Raw genomic sequence first — 21,722 nt, 5'->3', positions numbered from 1 at the left:
CTCAATGGACTGACGTGGGTGATTAATTGTTTAGATTACTATTTGCCTGGTACTCAAGTGTTATCCAGCACAAACTTTGCATTCTACCTTCTTTGCAGGATATAGAGAAAATTAATGTGTTCTGTTTAATCAGCCTGAATGTCATTATCACTGTTCTTGCATTAGCTGCTATTCTACATCCCACATGCAATTCTAATTTTCTTTTCATTCAAAGCAGTAAGTGAAGCTGGCACAAGATGTGTGGAAAGACTTGAGCTAAAAAAAAAGTGTATCTTCATGTCCTGCTTTGATTTTAGTATGCTTTTATTTGTAATCTCCTTTTTAGGAATCTCACTAATCTTAATAGCAGATGCTTAGAAATGTTCAATGTTCATTAGAAAGTCCTTCAAGGATGTATTGACTTCATCATTAGGTATCTCAGTTCTTGGGGTGCCCACCTGCAGACAGCAGAAACTATAGTAAATCTTTGGGCAAGAAACATGAGATTATAGGCAGAATCGTAACAGTATAAAAGATGGTAGCAAAAACAAGTTGCTGACCAGTCACCTGTAGTGTATTTAGGTTTTGTGCTGCCCTAGGCCTGACTAAACGTGTGCACCCTTAATTTAGGGGTGGGGGGGGGGGTTTGGCTCATCCCTAGCCATGACCCACTTGTATTTTCACAAGTAGACACAAAAACCTACATCTCTAAATACATGTTCGTTCAGCACAGTGGTGTAGTGGATAGCACTTTCACCTAGCAGCAAAAAGGGTTGCTGGTTCAAATCCCGCCTGTGACACCATCTGCCTGGAGTTTGCATGTTCTCCCTGTGCCTGCGTGGGTTTCCGCCCACAATCTAAAAACATGCTGTAAATCAGATCCTGTCTAAATAAGCCCTAATATGCAGTAATATATTTAGGTTTTGTGCTGCCCTAGGCCTAACTAAACTTCTGCACCTCCTAATTGTTAAATGACCCACCCCTTCCTGACAAGGCCACACCCTGTTTTTTTAAGACCCAGAAATTTTCAGGGGGAGCACACTAGTTCTGAGGGCCCTGACGGGGGGGGGGGCATTGGATTCCCTTAATTTGCATAGTTTTTCTCTCACTTCCTGTTTGGCTATGGGGCAGGAAGTGAAATCTCCGCAATTGGACAGGGATGGTACAAAATAAACTGACAGGGGCTATAACCCTCCCTTACTCTATCCAAAATGAAAAACAACACTATCAGTGTAGCACAAGCCGGCGGGGACTCTTTCCGTACTGTCCCCCTGCAAAGTGCTGCCCTAAGCCTGGGCCTTGTTGGCCTAGGCCAGGATACAGCGTTGCCAGTCATGGCATACAGCACATCATTGTAACACCAATTTAAAAGGCAAACAGCATTTTTGTAGCTTGATAACTGTAATATTGACCACTAATGCCCATTTACCAATATATCGCCAATACTTAAACTGTGAAGCAACTACTTAGGTACTTCAAGTAACGCTCCTTTCTGGTCTTTAAAGTGTATGCAATTTTTAGTTTTATATAGAGTGGGGAAGGGTTAGACCTTTTGTTAACCACTTCCCGACGGCCGTACGACTATTGACGGCAGCAGGGTGGTTCTACTTCTCTGAGGCGCCGTCAATTGACGTCCGCCCTTTTCCGCGTTCCCCGCGCGCTCCCGAGTGCGCAGCGGGAACTTCTGTGCTGGCCGTGTCCCTTGGACACAGCCAATCACAGATCGCCGTGAACGGCCAATCGGAGTGTCCGTTTGCTAGGCGATCTGTGCGGCCAATGAGAGATGATCTCATATGTTTACATATGAGATCATTTCTCATTGCCGGCTCTCACAGACAGCGGTGCTGTCAGGGAGAGAGGAGACCGATCTGTGTCTCTTGTACATAGAGACACAGATCGGTCACCCCCCAGTCACCCCCCTCCCCCACACAGTTAGAACACTATATAGGACACACATTTAACCCCTTCCTCACCCCCTAGTGTTAACCCCTTCCCTGCCAGTCACATTTATATAGTAATTAGTGCATATTTATAGCACTGATTGCAGAATAAATGTGAATGGTGCCAAAAATGTGTCTGCCATAATGTCGCAGTCACAGTCGCAATAAAAATCGCAGATCGCCGCCATTACTAGTAAAAAAATAAAAAAAATAATAATAATTCTGTCCCTTATTTTGTAGGCGCTATAACTTTTGCGCAAACCAGTCGCTTATTGCGATTTTTTTTTACTAAAAATATGTAGAATACGTATCGGCCTAGACTGAGGATCAAAAAAAAAATTGAGCTATTTATTATAGCAACAAGTAAAAATTTTTTTTTTTTTTCAAAATTGTCGCTCTATTTTTGTTTATAGCACAAAAAATAAAAACCGCAGAGGTGATCAAATACCACCAAAAGAAAGCTCTATTTGTGGGGAAAAAAGGACGTCAATTTTGTTTGGGAGCCACGTCGCACGACCGCGCAACTGTCAGTTAAAGCGACGCAGTGCCGAATCGCAAAAAGTCCTCTGGGCAGGAAGGGGGTTTAAGTGCCCAGTAAGGAAGTGGTTAATTTATTTAGTTGTCTGGGTCCCCACTGGAGAGATTCACCCCCTATTTCTAGATATAAAGTAAGGAAAAATCTCGAATTTCAATAGCATGTTATGTCTCTAAGATGGGAATTAAATTGAAATCTCCCAAACAGGACACAAACAGCAAAAAGTAACCTGAAAATTTTATTTACCGCTTCTCTCCACTATTCAAAGCTAAAAAAAGGGTTTTATTTACACACTTAAAGCATAAATGCACTTTAAAACAAAGTGCATTATTGCTTTTTGTCTTCCACCTGGACCTAAATTACACTACCTTCTCTCTTTACAAATGCACACATACTTGTATTCCATGGCCTACCACATTGTTTACATTCTTTGCACAGAATCGTCTCTGAGCTGTCTGTACCTGTACAGTAGACCCCATAGACTTTTATTGGAGCATCTACTGCTCCCACTCTTTTTTTTTTTTTTCACTTCAGTCATAACCATTTACCGGGGGAAGGTGGCGAGGCTTTCCCGCCATTCATTTGCCCACCATGTCTCCTTCTGGTTTCGCATCATATGTGGAAGTTTTTATAAGTGGAATTTTTTTTTTTCTTCTTTCCCTTTTTTCCAAATCCACAAGGAACAAGTATATACATTGCTTACTAATGCAATTTTTTTTTTTTTTTAACGCTTTTACACTTTTATGCCTTCGTGACCCTTCTACCCCCCCTAACCATTTACCGGGGGAAGGTGGCGAGGCTTTCCCGTCATTCATTTGCCCACCATGTCTCCTTCTGGTTTCGCATCATATGTGGAAGTTTTTATAAGTGGAATTTTTTTTTTTCTTCTTTCCCTTTTTTCCAGATCCACAAGGAACAAGTACCGTATTTATCGGCATATAACACGCATAGGCGTATAACACGCACCCTAAATTTAAGAGGGAAGTTTCAGGAAAAAAACTTTCCACAGCCCCTGCGTATAACACGCAGCCAGAGTTTACCCAATATTTTCAGGGTAAAAAAGTGAGTGTTATACGCCAATAATTACAGTATATACATTGCTTACTAATGCAATTTTTTTTTAATGCTTTTACACTTTTATGCCTTCGTGACCCTTCCCCCCCTCCCCTCCCCCTGTACCTCCAGTTACCTTTCAGTATCTTCTAATCATTCTTATTTTCTATCTTATTACTTTCTTAAGTTGTGTCCAGCCCTGAAAGTCTAAAAAATCTTACAAAGTCCTATGCCCTATGCACCCATTAACTCCGCAAATACCATGGAATGTTTGAACTCTGACCACCTCGACCATGTTTTTTCGTATTCCTCTAAGCCGTCTATGTCACTTAACCTTAAGAATTCTAAATTTTGGATTGAGTTTATTTTGTTGCACCATTCTTTAATGAAGGGACTTTCCTTATCTTGCCAGTGACTGGCTATCAGGCTTTTAGCAGCTGTTAAAAGATGGGGTAATAGACTTTTCTGATATTGTTTCATAAGTAATCTAATCCTCTGGTGCAAGCATCCCCAGGGATCATCTGGAATCTCTGTGTCCGTTACTTCGGTGATTAACTGTAAAAATCCTTCTCCAGAACCATTTAATTTTTGGACATTGCCACCATATATGCGCCATATCTCCGATCTGTCTGCATCCTCGCCAGCACAATTCTGAGGCTTCTTTCTTGTATTTATGAGCCTTGTCTGGGGTGATATACCACCGCATCAGACATTTGTAATTTAGTTCGATTATTTTACTATTAGCTGACGATGTATGCGCTCTTCTCCATATTTGTTTTAATTCTAGGATACTGGTGGAATGTCCAAATGACCAACTTCTATTAGACATTTATAAATTTTAGAGATAACTCCTTTCCCTAGTTCTCCTTAACTGATTCTCTCGAGGGGACGTAGGTTTTCCACAGATCTATATGGCTGTTGGAGAGCCTCAAAAAATTTTTTTAACTGGCCATACCGCCATTCGTTTATCTCTATTACCTCCCCTCTGTCCTTTAATTCCTCATAGGTACCTAATTTATCTCGCGTCATGACATCCTTCAGCTGAGCATTTTCTTTCTTAATCCATTTCCTAGAAATTTTCTCTTACCCCCCGATGCAAAATATTTTGAGTCTTTTAATGGCATTAATGGTGAGTTGAAATCCCATTGAAAACTCTATCCCAAATTTTGATAGTGTGCCGTGTAATGCTATGTGATTGTTTATCTAACTCCCTATATTTATCTGGAATCCAGATAACACTCCCTAAACGAACCTTGCTCATATGGTATTCCATGCTTACCCACCTTTTTTGCTTAGTGTCCCTGATCCAGTCTATCACTCTTGTGAGAATTACTGCTTCATAATAACTTCTAATGTCTGGTGCTCCCCATCCCCCTTGTGTCTTATTTTTTTTTTAAAGTTGCCCAGCTCATACAAGCTTTTTTACCCTGCCAAAAATGTTTTTGTAAAATCGTTTGTAGGGTCTTAAAGTACTTCTGAGGTAGAGCGATCGGTAACATCTGTATCTTATACATGATTTTGGGCAAGATTACATCTTAAAAATATTCATTCTCCCCCCCCCCAGGATATCTGACCTGCAGTGAGTCTACTGAGTTCTGTTTTAATATCGTCCAGCATAGGAACGAAATTTACTTTATACATCCTGTCTTTTGAGATTGCTAATTTTACCCCTAAATATTTTATTTCCTTTTTCCCCCACACAAATGGGAACTCCTTTTGATAGGTATTTTGGTCATTCTTTGCTATATTGATAGTAAGGGTTTCGGATTTAGTTGGATTCATTTTAAAATTAGAAAGCTCTCCATATTGTTTCATTAGTTTTAGTAAATTTGATAACGTTGTTCTTATGTAAAGAACAGAGATTTACAAGGTATAAAATCGAGGACCAGGAGAATAGGAATAGAAGAAAGAACATTAGGATTAGAGGCCTACCGGAACAACAAGGAGAAGACAACTTACAAGAACAAATGGACGAGATATTTGGTCACATGCTGGGAAATAAAGATGCTCCAAGAAAAATTAAGTTTGAAAGGATTCACCGGATCAGAAAGCCACCAGAAGTGGGGGTAGAGGCCCCAAGAGACGTGATAGCTAGATTTCACAATTATCAAGACAAGGAGCAGATAAATAGCTATATGAAAGCTAACCAACCGACTAAATATTGAGAGACTAGTTTACATATCTTCCCAGATCTATCAGGAGAAACGCTATCGCGGAGAAGAATACTGAAGCCACTACTGGAGCTACTTAAAGCAAAAAATATTCAGTACACATGGGGTTTTCCTGCTTGCCTGACTGGCCGTAAGGAGGGCTGATCGGCAACATTAAGATTTCCAGAGGAGACCCCAAATTTCTGTAGGAGATTGAATATAGACCTAATTGAGATTCCAGGATGGTGGGAGAAACAGGAGCAAATTGATAGCCCAGAGGAAGCAAAGGAATGGCAGCCGGTTTGGAAGAGACCACTGGACAGAAAGAAAATGTAGGGAGAGATAGAAAGGGTATGAAAGGGTATGAGGTAACTGAGAGAAGGAAAGGAAAAGGGGAAAAAACCAAAACAGTAATTTGCTTGTTTTGAGATACATAGGTGGAGGACGCATATGCGAGGATGTTTTGGAGGGATGGAGCTGGAGGGGGTGGACACGGGTGGGCGGGGTGTTCGGTTTCTGCAATCCCTCAGAGCTCAACCTCGAGGAGGAGAAGCCGGGGGCCGGGAAAAGGAAAGGAGGGCCACGGCCAAGGGTCTTAGAGAGACCAGTATTTCCTCCAAGGGAAAGGAGGGAGGGGAGGGTGGAGGGGGGAGTGGGATGGAAGTAGAGGGGGGGGGAGACAGGGAGGAGGGGAGGGGGAGGAGGAAGGGGGGATTTGTAGTAGGGAAGAGGGTACCCCAGAAATCCACGAAATGTCAAGAATATCTTATAAAAAATGTCGGAGATAAATATAATTTCTTATAATGTTAGGGGCCTAAATGCACCTATTAAGCGTGCAAATATAATAAAGGAGCTTAGCTTATTGAAGGGGGACGTGATCATGTTGCAGGAGACCCATCTTACCATAGAAGCAAATCGCAAAAATATGACACAATTTTACCCGGTATGGTATTTTGGAGATTCTCCAATTAGCCGAGCGAAAGGGGTCGCTATAGGTTTTGCCAAGGAGATCAGGTTTATAATAGATGAGAGAAGGGCAGATCCAGAGGGCAGATATTTGTTCCTGAGAGGAAAACTGAATGGAGCAGAGATCTCATTGGCAAACATATACTCCCCAAACAAAAATCCTATCCGCTATGTAATGAAAATGATAACGGAGTTTATGGAGTTTAAACGGGGAATTGCTATAATAGGGGGGGATTTCAATTTTCACATGGATCCAGATTTAGCATGTCTCGTGCACAGGGGACCGGAATGGCATGGAGAAATAAATTGAAAAAAAAAACTCCATCAGTCTCAATTAGTAGATGTATGGAGAATACAAAATAATAAACTGCAGGATTATACATTCCGCTCTCCAGTGCATGAGACCTACTCAAGGATTGATTTCTTTTTGGTAGAGCATAGGTTTTTGGAAAATATAAGTGATTCCAGTATAGGTATAGCAACCTTTTCTGACCACTCGCCGGTTTCAATACGACTAAAAATAGGGGAGAAACGGGTAAATAACATGAAGTGGAGGCTTAACGAAGAACTCCTTCAGGACAAAGATATAGAAACCAGAGTAAAAAGGGAATTGGAGGAATTTTTTGAAACAAATTTAACAGAGGATGTCTCAGAGGCTACAGTCTGGGACACCCATAAGGCTTTTGTGCGCGGCGTATTAATTAAGATTGGGGCAGAAAAAAAAAGAAAAAACAAGGAGAACAGATTAACTCTCACAAAAGAAATTTATAACTTAGAACAACAACTCAAACAAGATAGAAATAAAGAAACTTTGTTAAAATTAAATATTAAGAGAGAAGAGTTAAGAGAGGGAATAGAACAAGAAACTAGAAGTACATTTAATCAAGTAAAGAAAGAGAGGTACTTATGGGATAATAAACCAGGGAAACATCTAGCTAAATTACTAAAAAAGAAAAAAAATCTTAACTTTATTGAGAAAATACAAACAAGTCGGGGGGAAGTTGTGCACAAAACTAGTGAAATAGTGGAGAGCTTTAAGGAATACTACGAAAAACTTTATTCAATTAATAAACAGGAAACTAAGGAAGAGCAAAGTTTAAAAGGAAAAAAACATATGAATTTTTAAAGGAAATAGAGTGGGAGGAAATATCTGAAGACAATATCAATAAGCTTGAAGCTCCGATCTCAAAAAGGGAAATCAGAGAAATACTCAAAAACGCGCCAAGCGGTAAGAGCCCAGGACCGGATGGTTTAACGGTTCTATATTATAAAAAGTTTATTGACATTCTGGCCCCGAAAATGTGCTTGTATTTTAATGGCTTAGGTGAAAAGTGGGACATGAGTAAAGAAGCTATTGAAGCTACTATTACCTTAATTTTGAAAGAGGGGAAGGATAGCACATTATGCTCGAATTATAGACCAATTTCTCTATTGAATTGTGACACCAAGATTTTCTCCAAAATATTAGCAGAGAGAATGAAGGGAATAATGAAGGACCTGATCCACCCCGACCAGGTGGGTTTTGTACCAGGACGGGAGGGGAGAGATAATGGGATAATAACGTTGTTAGCCATTCAGAAAATTAGTGATAGTGGAGCCCCAGGCCTACTCTTATCAGTAGACGCGGAAAAAGCGTTTGATAGAGTGGACTGGGGCTTCATATACAAGACACTAGAGAGAATAGGAATAGGCCCAAAAATGTTAAACTGGATTAAAGTACTGTATAATAAACCCGTTGCCAGGGTAAAAATTAACGGGATTCTCTCAGGGGCGTTTGAACTTTACAACGGCACAAGACAGGGTTGCCCCTATCCCCCCTATTGTTTGTCCTAGCATTAGAACCCCTTTTAAGGAAAATAAGGAAGAACTCTGACATAAAGGGCATAGAAGTAGGACGGGAGGAACACAAACTCGCGGCATACGCGGATGACATCCTGTTCTACCTAACATGCCCAAGAACAACGTTATCCTGCTCCCACTCTGATCTTGCTGAAATTTACACACAATTTACACATAATGACAATGGCATGTCAGGTGTCAACCGTTACATCATTATGCTGTGTCCATTACACACCATCTCATATTTGTGATTGTCAGCCTAAAGCTGTGTTCCTGCACTAACTTATACTTGTGCATTGATTCTATAGAGATAGTTGACATTCATGTATAAGGTCTAATGTATAAATATTGACCATGCTGTACAATACCTGTGCCAGGTAAGTTGGTACATCTATGCACTGAAAGATGTTTGGACAGAAATATTAAAAATGGCTGTTATGGGAATATATTTAAAAAATGTAAATAACAACTTACCTTTAAAGTTGGAGTGGCATATTTTTTTTTCCAGAATAAATATACTTGTAGGCATCAGTGTCTTTTTATCTTTGCAGCTTTCATACAATACTTACAAATATAATAACTGCCACTTGGTGAAAACAGTAAAAACTATTTTTTGCTAACCATGATTAGAATATAAAAGTTCAAAAGGTACAGAAACACACAGCTAATGCAGTTTGCAGTTACAGAAGCTTGAAATTCATAGTTTATTATTGAAAAATGTGTGCCAAGATACAGGCAAGATTTAAGTGTTGTGCCAATGCATTCCTCCCTGTTTGTAAGAACAAGATATATATATTTATAATGGATTATCGTTCCCTGGTGTCTAGGGAATATGACATATGCAACTTAAACAAGCTTGAAACTTCTCAAGCATTACATAGTCTGTGCATGTCCACAAACTTATATGCCACACACAAATAAAGAATTTAATATAAAACTTCAAGTATTTATGTCCCCCTACTGGAAACTATGGGAGATTTTAGAACACTATATTAAGACACCAATATACAGTAGCTATAGTGCTGAGCAAAACCTCTAAGATCCTCTCTGTGAGTGATCCAATAAATCCAAATTTGTTGAATTGCACTCTGTGGATTGGGACCATTAAAGCAAACCTGTCAACCATTTTAACCACTTAACCCCCGGACCAAAATGCTGCCTAAAGACCCAAGGGGTTTTTACAGTTCGGGACTGTGTCGCTTTAACAGACAATTGCGCGGTCATGCGACGTGGCTCCCAAACAAAATTGGCGTCTTTTTTCCCCCACAAATAGAGCTTTCTTTTGGTGGTATTTGATCACCTCTGCGGTTTTTATTTTTTGCGCTATAAACAAAAATAGAGGGACAATTTTGAAAAAAATGCAATATTTTTTACTTTTTGCTATAATAAATATCCCCCAAAAACATATATAACATTTTTTTTTTCCTCAGTTTAGGCCGATACGTATTCTTCTACCTATTTTTGGTAAAAAAAATCGCAATAATCGTTTATCGGTTGGTTTGCGCAAAATGTATAGTGTTTACAAAATAGGGGATAGTTTTTTTTACATTTTTTTTTTTTTTTTTTTTTACTACTAATGGCGGCGATCAGCGATTTTTTTCATGACTGTGACATTATGGCGGACACTTCGGACAATTTTGACACATTTTTGGGACAATTGTCATTTTCACAGCAAAAAATGCATTTAAATTGCATTCTTTATTGTGAAAATGACAGTTGCAGTTTGGGAGTTAAACACAGGGGGCGCTGTAACATTTAGGGATCACTGTGTATGTGTTTACTAGTGTAGGGGGGTGTGGCTGTAGGAATGACGTCATCGATCGTGTCTTCCCTATAAATGGGATGACGCGATCGATGCGCCGACACAGTGAAGCACGGGGAAGCCGTGTTTACACACGGCTCTCCCCGTTCTTCAGCTCCGGGGAACGATCGCGACGGAGCGGCTATAAACGAATAGCCGCGCCGTCGTCCCGGATCGCTCCTGAAGCCACGGGGACCACCGCATGTACCGGGGGGGTCCCGATCGGACCCCCGACCCACGTCAAGCAGGGCACGTATATATACGTTGATGTGCCTGCCTGTGCCATTCTGCTGACGTATATGTACATGAGGCGGTCCTTAAGTGGTTAAATGTTATAAAATCTCCTCTGTGGACCATTCCTGTTTAGTTTCATTTTGTAACTAAGGCCCCTTTCACAGGGGGCAGGGAAGTTGCGGTGGCGGTATAGCGGCACGATTTTTAGTGCCGCTATACCGTCGTATTTACTGTGATATTCGGCCGCTAGCGGTGCAGTTTTAACCCCCACTAGTGGCCGAAAAAGGTTTAATTAACGCCCGCAATGCGCCTCTGCAGCGGAGCATTGCCAGCGGTATTACCGCGGTTTCCCATTGATTTCAATGGGTAGGAGTGGTATAAGAGCAGTAAACACGCCGCTCTTATTCCGCTCCAAAGATGAGGCTAGCAGGACTTTTGGAGCGGTCCTGCTAGCGCACCGTGTCAGTGTGAAAGCCTTCGGGCTTTCACACTGAAGACTGCAGGGCACGATTTTTTCAGGCGGTATAGCAGCGTTATTTTTAGCGCTAAACCACCTGAAAAACATGTCAGTGTGAAAGGGGCCTAAGGATCTTGACTCCCAGGCAAAGTCACACCTGTCTATAGCATGTGTAACAAAAATGTACCCTGATGACTGATCACTGTACATGGAAATAGAACACGATCCCTAAAGAACGCTACCTGAAATCAGAGAATTAACAACATAGAAAGAGTTGAGGAACTCATCAGTATCTCCCAAGAGAGAATCATCAAATTTACAGCGACTTGGTCCGACTGGACATCATTTAAAGAATCTCCAAATTATCAGCAGGTTACTCCATGAAAGTGGTTTTATTACAGGAAAATATTGTATCTTGTAGCTCCGTTAAACTCTTTCCTTTATTCATGTATGTCACTTAGCTTTAAATATCTGGGAATTATTCCCCCCTTTTTTTTTTTTTATCCCCCTCCTTCCTTCTTCCTAAAAAAATATGTGATTACATGCATATACCTGTTCCTCGTTCTAGTTTAGGGGAAAAAAATATTACGGTGATAGTTTTACTATCTGTGCTCTATTTCCATTGAAACTGTAGGTAATGACTGCATGGTTGTATATTATTTTTTACCTAATTATCTTCTGCTCTCATTGCCTACTAGGTGTATTATTTACATTGTTTTATGCACTATTATTCACCCAATAAAGACTTTGTGAAAAAAAAAAAAACGAAATAGAAGTTGAACCCAGGTGTTGGGGAAGTACGGCCTCTAGTAATTAAAACAATCATAGAGAGCCACAGAAGAGGGTCTAGCCTGGTCCAAACAAGGATTAGGATTAGGTGAAGTGCACCAAAGCTGTGTACCCTGTGACCCTCTTCATACTCTGTAAGTAGTAAAGGATCAAAGAGGGCACTTTTTTTCTTTCCTTTTTTCTTTTCCTCTTTCTCCCCTCTCTTCCCTCCTATTCCCTAATTCTCCTTCTGTCTCCATACCTCCCTCACCCCATATCTCTGTATACCTCCTTGTTCTTTTAAACTCTACCCATGTTCCCCAAAAACTGGAGAATCTCTCCATTTGATCTTCTTTACTATTATACAAGTTTTCCATTTTATATACAGTGCCTTGAAAAGGTATTCATACACCTTGACATTTTCCACGTATTGTTACAACCAGAAACATAAATGTTTTTTTTTATTGGGATTTTATGTGATAGACCAACACAAAGTGGCATATAAAATTGTGAAGTGGAAGGAAATTGATAAATGGTTTTCAAAATGTTTTACAAATAAGTGTGTGAAAAGTGTGGCATGCATTTGTATTCAGCCCCCCTGAGTCAGTACTTTGTAGAACCACCTTTCACTGCAATTATAGCTGCAGGTCTCTGTGTGGATGTCTCTACCAGATAGACACATTTAGAGAGTGAAATTGTTGCCCATTCTTCTTTGCAAAATGTCTCAAGCTCTGTCAGATTGGATGGAGAGAGTCTGTGAACAGCAATTTTCAAGTCTTGCCACAGATTCTCAATTGGATTTAGGTCTGGACTTTAACTGGAACATTATAACACATAATTATGCTTTGGTATAAACCATTCCATTGTAGCTCTGGCTGTATGTTTAGGATCCTTGTCCTGCTGGAATGTGCACCTCTGCCCCAGTCTCAAGTCGGTTTGTCTGATGAAAACGGACCGATGAACCGCTTTCATCGGACAAATCGATCGTGTGTGGGCCCCATCGGTTTGTTTTCCATCGGTGAAAAAAAATAGAACATGTTTTAAATTTTTCCTATGGATAAAAAACGATAGAAAAAAAACGATTGTCTGTGTGGAAGTCCATCGGTCAAAGATCCACGCATGCTCAGAATCAACTCGACGCATGCTCGGAAGCATTGAACTTTTTTTTCTCAGCACGTCGTAGTGTTTTGCGTCACTGCGTTTGGACACGGTCGGATTTTTGACCGATGGTGTGTAGGCAAAACTGATGAAAGTCAGCTTCATCGGATATCTGACAAAAAAATCCATCGGATTAGATTCCATCAGATATCCGATCGTGTGTACAGGGCTTTAACAGGTTTTCTTCTAAGATTGCATTTGGCTCTGTCCCTGCTGAAGAAAAGCATCCCCACAACATGATTCTGCCACCACCATGTTTCACAGTGGGGTTGGTGTGTTCAGGGTGATGTGCAGTGCTAGTTTTCTGCCACACATAGGTCAAAAATTTGAATTTTGGTCTCATCTGATCAGTGCACCTTCTTCTACATGTTTTCTGTATCCCTCCACATGGCTTCTTGCAAACTGCAAATGGGACTTCTTATAGATTTCTTTCAACAATGGCTTTCTTCTAGCCACTCTTCCATAAAGGCCAAATTTGTGGGGTGCACTAACTAATAGTTGTCATTTGGACAGATTCTCCCACCTAAACTGTCTTCAACTCCTCCAGAGTTACCGTGGACCTCTTGGCTGCTTCTCTGATTGATGCTCTCTTCTTGCCTGTCAGTTCAGGTGGACGGCCATGTCTTGGTAGGTTTGCAGTTGTGCCATACTTCTTCCATTTTTAGATAATGGATTGAACAGTGCTCCATGAGATGTTCAAAGCTTGGGATTTATTTATAACCTAACCATGTTTTAAACTTCTCCACAATTTTATGCCTAACCTGTCTGGTGTGTTCCTTGGCCTTCATGATGCTGTTTGTACGCTAAGGTTCTCCCAGAACAGCTGTATTTATACTGAGATTAAATTACACACAGGTAGACACTATGTACTAATTAGGTGACTTCTGAAGCCAATTGATTCCTCTTGATTTTAGTTAGGGGTATCAAAATAATAACTGCTGGATACAAATGCATGCCAAACTTTTCACATATTTATTTGTAAAAAATTAAAAAACATTTATCATTTTCCTTTCACTTCACAATTATGTGCCACTTTGTGTTGGTCTATCACATAAAATCCCAATAAAATACATTTATGTTTTACAAAATGACAAAATGTGGAATATTTCAAGGGGTATGAATTATTTTTCAAGCCACTGTATATACTCAATTATTTTAAACCATTCACTCATTGTGGGATAATCTGGAACTTTTAAGCTGCTGGTAGTATCAGATCCATAAATCTAAAGAGGTTCTGATATCCGGGGTCTTCCACTTCAAATGATGTACTGGCTGATGAGAAAAATGTGTATGATTCGACAGAAGAGAGTTTGTAACTAGAGTTACTTTTTTTCTAAATCTTTACAGTAAATCTGATCAGTGTCAAGGGGTCAGTAAGTGTTTGTAACGTCAGAGTTTTTTTTTTATCTTAATGCATTCTATGATAAAAAACCTTCAGTTTCAGCAGCCCCCCTCAGCCCCCCTAATAATTACCTGAGTTCACCTTTATCAATGATATTGCAGGAGTGTCTCGGCTGGCTCTCCCTTCTCATTGGCTGATACACCAGTGAGGCGCCATTGGCTCCCGCTGCTATCAAAGTCAGTGAGCCAATGAGGAGAGGGAAGGGATGGGGCCAAACTGCAGCTCTGTGTCTAAATAGACACATGGAGCTGCGCCTCGGCTCGGGTGCCCCATAGCAAGCTGCTTGTTGTGGTGGCTTTTAGCAGGAGGACGGGGCCAGGAGTGCCAGTGAGGGACCCAAGAAGAGGAGGATCTGGGCTGCTCTGTGCAAAACCATTACACAGAACAGGTAAGTATAACATGTTTGTTATTTTTGAAGAAAAAAATGGGACTATAGTATCACTCTAAATTAGCAAGGAGGACATAAAAAATTATTAGGGATTAATTAAAATTAATAGTCAATCATAGTTTTTTATATTATGCTCAGCTTATTTGAATATCATAAAGCAGTGGTCTCCAAACTGTGGCCCCGGGGCCAGATTTGGCTTTTTGCTTGCCTTTATCTGTCCCTTGGGGCACTAAACCTCCCACTGATATGAGACACTATCCAACTGACAGTGACAATGGGGCACCCTTTCTCCCATTGACACCAACAATGGGGCACCCTTTCTCCCATTGACACCAACAATGGGGTACCATTTCTCCCATTGACATCTATGGGTCACTATTATTCCCAATCATATCATAACTATAGGACATGGTTCCTTCACCTAATACTAAATTAAATGTTTACTTCCACTAATGCCAGGAAAGTTTCCACTTGCGCTGGTCACAGTCTGGCCCCCCTAAAGTCTAAAGGACAAAAAAAAAATCTTTGTTTAGAGGGAAAGAGGATGTTATCTAAAAGTGGGCCTAGCATATATATTATTTATGTTAAAGTCATACTAAATTTTAAAATTATTATTTTTTTAAAATAACAAACGTGTCATACTTACCTCCACTGTGCAGCTTTAATTTGTTAGACAATTACATCCTAGTTTTGTGGCCTCCCTTGCTCTTCCATAGATGGGAGACACCCTTAGACAGGAAGGGCCAGAAGGGCCAGATATCTATTGATACGCCGCGTAACTTCTAGTTTGCTCTGGCGTATCTTTGTTTTGTATCCACAAAACAAGATACGCCTGAAGCTGGGCTAGACCTGACTGGCGTACGTCTTAGTACGCCGCCGGATCTAAGGTGCATATTTACGCTGGCCGCTAGGTGGCGCTTCCGTCGATTTCCCCGTTGAGTATGCAAATTAGCTAGATACGCCAATCCACAAACATACGTCCGGCCGGCGCATTTTTTTTACGTCGTTTCCGTAAGGCTTTTTCCGGGGTAAAGTTACCCTTGCTATATGAGGCATATCCTATGTTAAGTATGGACGTCGTTCCCGCGTAAAATTTTGAAAATTTTACGTCGTTTGCGTAAGTTGTTCGCGAATAGGGCTTTGCGTAGAATTACGTTCACGTCGAAAGCATTGGCTTGTTGCGGGTTAATTTGGAGCATGCGCACTGGGATACCCCCACGGACGACGCATGCGCCGTTTAAAAAAAACGTCATTTACGTTGAGTCAAGACGTATTAACATAAAACACGCCCCCATCTCATCCATTTGAACTGCGCGTCCTTACGCTGACACAGTTACACTACGCCGCCGTAACTTACGGCGCAAATTCTTTGAGGATACGGAAAATACGCTGTAAGTTACGGCGGCGTAGTGTATCTGAGATACGCTACGCCGGACGGAACAATGCGCCGCGCTACGTGGATCTGGCCCGAAGTGTGTTAGTGAGTGAATTACAAGGTTAAAATAAAGGAGAAAAACAATTAAAAAATAAAACTCATGCAACCACTACAGTTTGTGAGCTACAATACTTTACATTTTTGATTTTACATTTAGATAGACTTTAAAGTATTACTAAACCCAGAACCCTGCATCCACATGCACTCTCCCAAGAAAAAAAAACTCTCTAGTAAAGATGAGCTCCAGCATTTTTGCATAGTACACCAGCAGAGGCCGCCTGGAAGTCTGCACCGCGCTGCGCTAATCACAGGCAGGGAGACATTTCCAGATCTCTGCAGCCCAGCATCGGGACAATGTCTCCCTGGCTGTGATTAGCGCAGCGCCGTGCACACTTCCTGGCGGGCTCTGCACGTGTACTATGCGAACATGCTGGAGCTCATCCTTACTCTCTAGCAATGCACACCAAACTGAGCATGTGCAGCCGGACTCCTTTGGGGCGGGGTGCAATGCAAGAAGGGGATGATCTGGGCAGGATCAAACAGTCGTTTTACATATTGCTGAGGATTAACCCCTTAGGTTCCACAGTTAGTATAACAAGCATGTGTAGCGCCCTGGTCCTGTTGAACAGGCGCTGCTTTAAATTTAATGGGGGTCTGAGCTGTTATTTGGCTCAGACCAGAATGATTAAGGGCAATTTAACCTCTGTTCCAGCCATGGCTGTGCTGAGAGTATCCACCTTTGCTCGCCTGGGGGTGTCATTACCACCCCAGGCCAAGGGTGGCAGCAGCAAGGTCAAGGTAAATTGAGTGTCCCCCTCGGCAGCGAATCAGTGGGATTGGTTGCCCACTGTACATGCTGGGGAGGGGTACTTAAGTGGCAGACGCCATTGGTACGGAGTCTGTTGTCCGTCCGTGCCTCGTGGCCCACCTGGCCTGAGGTGCGCATTCTGAATCCTAGTTCTGGGACCACATTATCCCGTGGGCTGCGGCTCCGCCTGAAGGCCCAGTTGTCTGGCTGGGGCCTGCACTGCAAAGGTGATCCTGTGCTGTCCATCCTGCGGGAAGAAGCCATCTGATGAAGGAAGACAGTGGAGGACCTATCCTGGAGAGGGCCATGCAAGAGGCTGGTACCTTGGGAGAAGGCCTGGAAACTTCATCGAAGGATGCACCGCACACTGAGAGGCTTGACAGTGTCACCTGTCGGATCTAAAGTTCTAAGAAACAAAGCTAAAGAGATCCGGGTGCTGAATCCTGTAGCAAGTGTCTCATCAAGAAAGGAAGGTCTGTGGCAGAGACTGTACTTTACTTTGTGCGCCATCCCGGCTGCTAGGCCAGTGAGAGGGACCTATCTGGGTGAGCAATACCCACTCTGGCTAGAGAGACGACAAGAACTGTTTGCTGGAAACAGGAGTGTTTCCTTACTTTGAATACGCACATGAACCAACCTACCCTTCCACCCCTCATCCTTCTTTTCTTCTAAAGTTCTCCCAAATAAATACAAGAAAAAGAAGTGCATTGTGTGGACATTTTATCTCCTCAGACTCTCGTTTCACCCTGTGACATTCTGCAAAATGATAATATTGCAGCCTGATCACTGGCAAGAGGAGACTGAGGAAATGCTTCCTCTCACCTGCAGCTGACTGATGAAATAATTAAATGAAGGCACATTTGTTTTAAAATAAATACTATCACTCTATATTATTGTCACAGTCCAGGTCAGCGGGACCGGGGAGGGGGTCCTGTGTAAGTTCATTCACCTTAGGCCCCATACACACGAGAGGATTTATCCGCGAATATTGTCCAGCGGACCGTTTCCGCGGATAAATTCTCTCGAGGATTTCAGCGGATTTCTCTGCGATGGAGTGTACTCACCATCGCATTGAAATCCGCGCCGAAATCCTCTGGCTATGACGTGTCGCGCCGTCGCCGCGATTATGACGCGGCGACGTGCGCGACGCTGTCATATAAGGAATTCCCCGCATGCGTCGAATCATTACGACGCATGCGGGGGATCCCTTCGGACGGATGGATCCGGTGAGTCTATACAGACCAGCGGATCCATCCGTTGGGATGGATTCCAGCAGATAGATTTGTTTAGCATGTCAGCAAATATTCGATCTGCTGGAATCCATCCCAGGGGAGAAATATCCGCGGAAACAGATCCGCTGGAGTGTACACACCATAGGATCTATCCGCTGAAACCCATTTGCTGGGATTTTTCAGCGGATGGATTCTATCGTGTGTATGGGGCCTTACAGATTTTTCAGTAAAGGTGAACTTACACTTTAACTGTGTTTTGTATTATTTTATTGCATTTGAGACTATAAGACCTTCAGGTAACTTTCTGTCTACCACAATGTTGTTTTTATTCTGTGGTTGTTATCTTATAAATCCTGATCAATAAGGGCCTGTGTTAATTGGGTTTTGGGCTTATACTAGTAGGCAGATTGTGATTACTTTAACATTTGGTTTAAGACGCTTTGGAGTTCATTAAAATTCAATGGAATGTGCATAGAGAGGCACAGGGCCTTTTTTCTCAGAGAATAGGTGCAGGAACTCCGATCTTCCCCCTTCATTTCTACTCCCTACCCGCCCCTGAGCACCGTTCCTTGGTTCCACCTCCTACCGACCTCCCAGTACCGCCCATTTTAGAGAATACAGAACCAAGTATCATTTTTTCTACTAAGTGATTTGCACAGAATTTGTTTACGATAACTAAGAAAAACAGTAAAAAAATCCCCTGCAGTGAGCAACAATAGACCCTACCCCAGCAACAGTAGACCCCCCCCCCAGCAATGATAGACCTTACCCCAGCAAAAATAGAGCCCACACACAACAAAATACCACCCCAGCAACAATGGACCCCCGTCAACAACAACAAATGTCCCAGCAGACTGCATCAATAGACCCTCCAAGAGGCAGCAACAATAGACCTCTCCCTCAACAGTAGGTCCCTCCCAGCAACAATTTCTCCCTTCTAGAAACATAGGACCCACACTAGCAACAATAGATCTACCCAGCAACAAGAGGCCTCCACACAAAAATAGATCCCCACCAGTGAAAATAGATCCTCCAGCAGCAAGAATCAATAGACCCTCCAGCACACCCAAGCACTCTTTGCCATTACATACATTCATTGCTGGAGGTGCCGGAACTGCGTTCCCCTGCAATCCTGCTGAAAAAAAGACCTGGAGAGGCAGAGGTCTCACTGAGAATAGGAAGTGGTACATCCATAGGCGTGCGCACAGGGTGTGCCAGGTGTGCCAAGGCACACCCTAATCACCCTGTGCAGCACAGATTCCCGCTACTGCCTATAACCAGTGTCTCTTAAAGGCACATGTACGCTGATAATCAGGGCACTGATTTTCAGTGTTCTGATTATAGGTACAGTCCCAACAGTGTCCACCAGTGCTGCCAAGCTGTGCCCACCAGTGCTGTCAATCAGTGTCCTTCAGTGCTGTAAATCAGTGCCCATCAGTGCATCAGTGTCACCTCTCAGTGCTACCTACCAGTGCCCATCATCAATGCCAATTGGTGCTGCCTATCAGTGCAGTCTCATCAGTGCCTCCTCATCAGTGCCACTTCATCAATGCCCATCAATGCTACCTCATCAGTGCTGCCTCATCAGTGCCCATCAGTGCAGGCTTATCAGCGCACATAAGTGAAGGAGAAAAATTACCTGTTTGAAAAATGTTATAACAAACTTTGAAACAAGTTTTTCTCTCCAAATGTGCGTTTTTTTGTTTTGTTTATTTAGTAAAAATAAAAAAATCCAGTGGTGATTAAATACCACCAAATAAAATCTCTATTTGTGTAAAAAACAAACAAAAAAACGCATGATTACGCAATTGTCATTGAAAGTGCAAAGGCACTGAAAGCTTAAAATTGGCCAGAGCAGGAAGGGGGGGGGGGGTAAAAGTGCCCAGTAGGCATGTGGTGAAAGGCTTTATTCTACTTTCTTCATTGCTTTCAGCATATTCTGTAATATTTGGCTAATAAAGACTGCTTCCGATTAACAGAAATTCGAACAATAATTTTGTTATTCAGATATTCGGATGTATAAGGCACCACATCCCACCCTGACACAAGTGCCCGGTTTTCCTACCACGCTGTATACCACTTGTTTTCTTGTACTCATTGTTAGCCTTTCCTAGTGTGTTTTACAAATGTTGACAGGAGGGACATGCCTTAATGCAAATGGGTCTTAACAAGAGTGAAGAACATTACAGCACTATTGAAAGGTAAACTGCTTCATATTTGTAAGAAAAATGATCACTTTTCCATTTACTCTCTAGAGAGTACTGAAGCAAAAAGAGCCATCAGCTTCTTCTCCTCTTTCATCCTCAATGACCTCACCAGCTTCATATTTCTATATGTCCTCTATTTAGTACCAGCTTCCAAACATGTACTGCACTAAAGCTGTAATATTCCTTTTTCTTCATTACCAATCTTGTTTGGATTTGATTACTGAGACAGTTCTCTAAAGAGAACTACCACTCTTCTGGATATAAAACAAATGAACAACCCTGAAAGTGCACTGGAGATGATTATAGTCATTCAGGCCTGAAACATTACTTATTATTATAAATCAGTTACAAGTCTGCCTCGATCTCAAAGTCACCCCGTGGATTGCATAGTATCATAGGAGGTACACAGCATACCGATTTTGTGTTCTGCTTGCTAATGCTTTAGTTTAATACTACCTATCACAAAGATATAAACATGTCTAATTTGTACTGTTTTTGCTTGGATTGCTAATGAATTATTTATTAATTTAAATGTCTAGACCTATGCTGGTAAAATGATAGAGAAAAAATTATAATTTTGCATGCATGCATGCATAATAAGAGTGAACATACAATTATCCTACATCACAGGGTGATATAAATGTTTTTCCTGAGGATACACACTTGTAAGTTATAGGGATTTGGTGAGTGCTAGGCCTCATACACACGACCGAACATGTCTGCTGAAACTGGTCCGCTGACCAGTTTCAGCAGACATGTTTGGTCGTGTGTACAGCCGACCGGACCGGATTCCCGGCCGAGCGGACTTTTTCCAGCAGACAAATGTTTCTTATGCCGGGTACACACGAGAGGATTGATCCGCGGATAAATCCTCTGGCGGATTTTGATCTCCTGGTTGTACTAACCAGGAGATCAAAATCCCCGCGGAATTCCGTCCGCGGTGACGTGTCGCGCCGTCGCCGCAATGATGACGCGGCGAAGTGCGCGACACTGTCATATAAGGATATCCACGCATGCGTCAAATCATTACGACGCATGCGAGGTATGTGTTCGGACGGATCGAAAAAAATCCGCGGAAAAATATCCGCTGGGTTGTACACACCAGCGGAACTATCCGCTGGAACTGATCCGCAGATCAATTCCAGCGGATAGATCCTCTCGTGTGTACGGGGCCCTAGCATGCTAAGAAACATGTCCGCTGGAAGCCTGTCCGTCGGACGTGTTCGATCGTCTGTACAGACTCACCGGACACGTCCGATTGGCCGCCATCCCTCCCATGCTTCGACGCATGCGTGGAAGCATTGACCTTCCAGGGTCGCACATGTCGCCGCGTCATCATCGCGGCGACGGCGCGGCCACGTCGCGACACA

The sequence above is a fragment of the Rana temporaria genome, chromosome 1 (genome assembly GCF_905171775.1).
Source record: "Rana temporaria chromosome 1, aRanTem1.1, whole genome shotgun sequence".
NCBI lineage: Eukaryota > Metazoa > Chordata > Amphibia > Anura > Ranidae > Rana > Rana temporaria.
The sequence above is the reverse complement of the archived record's forward strand: the minus strand, read 5'-3'. Positions refer to the sequence as shown.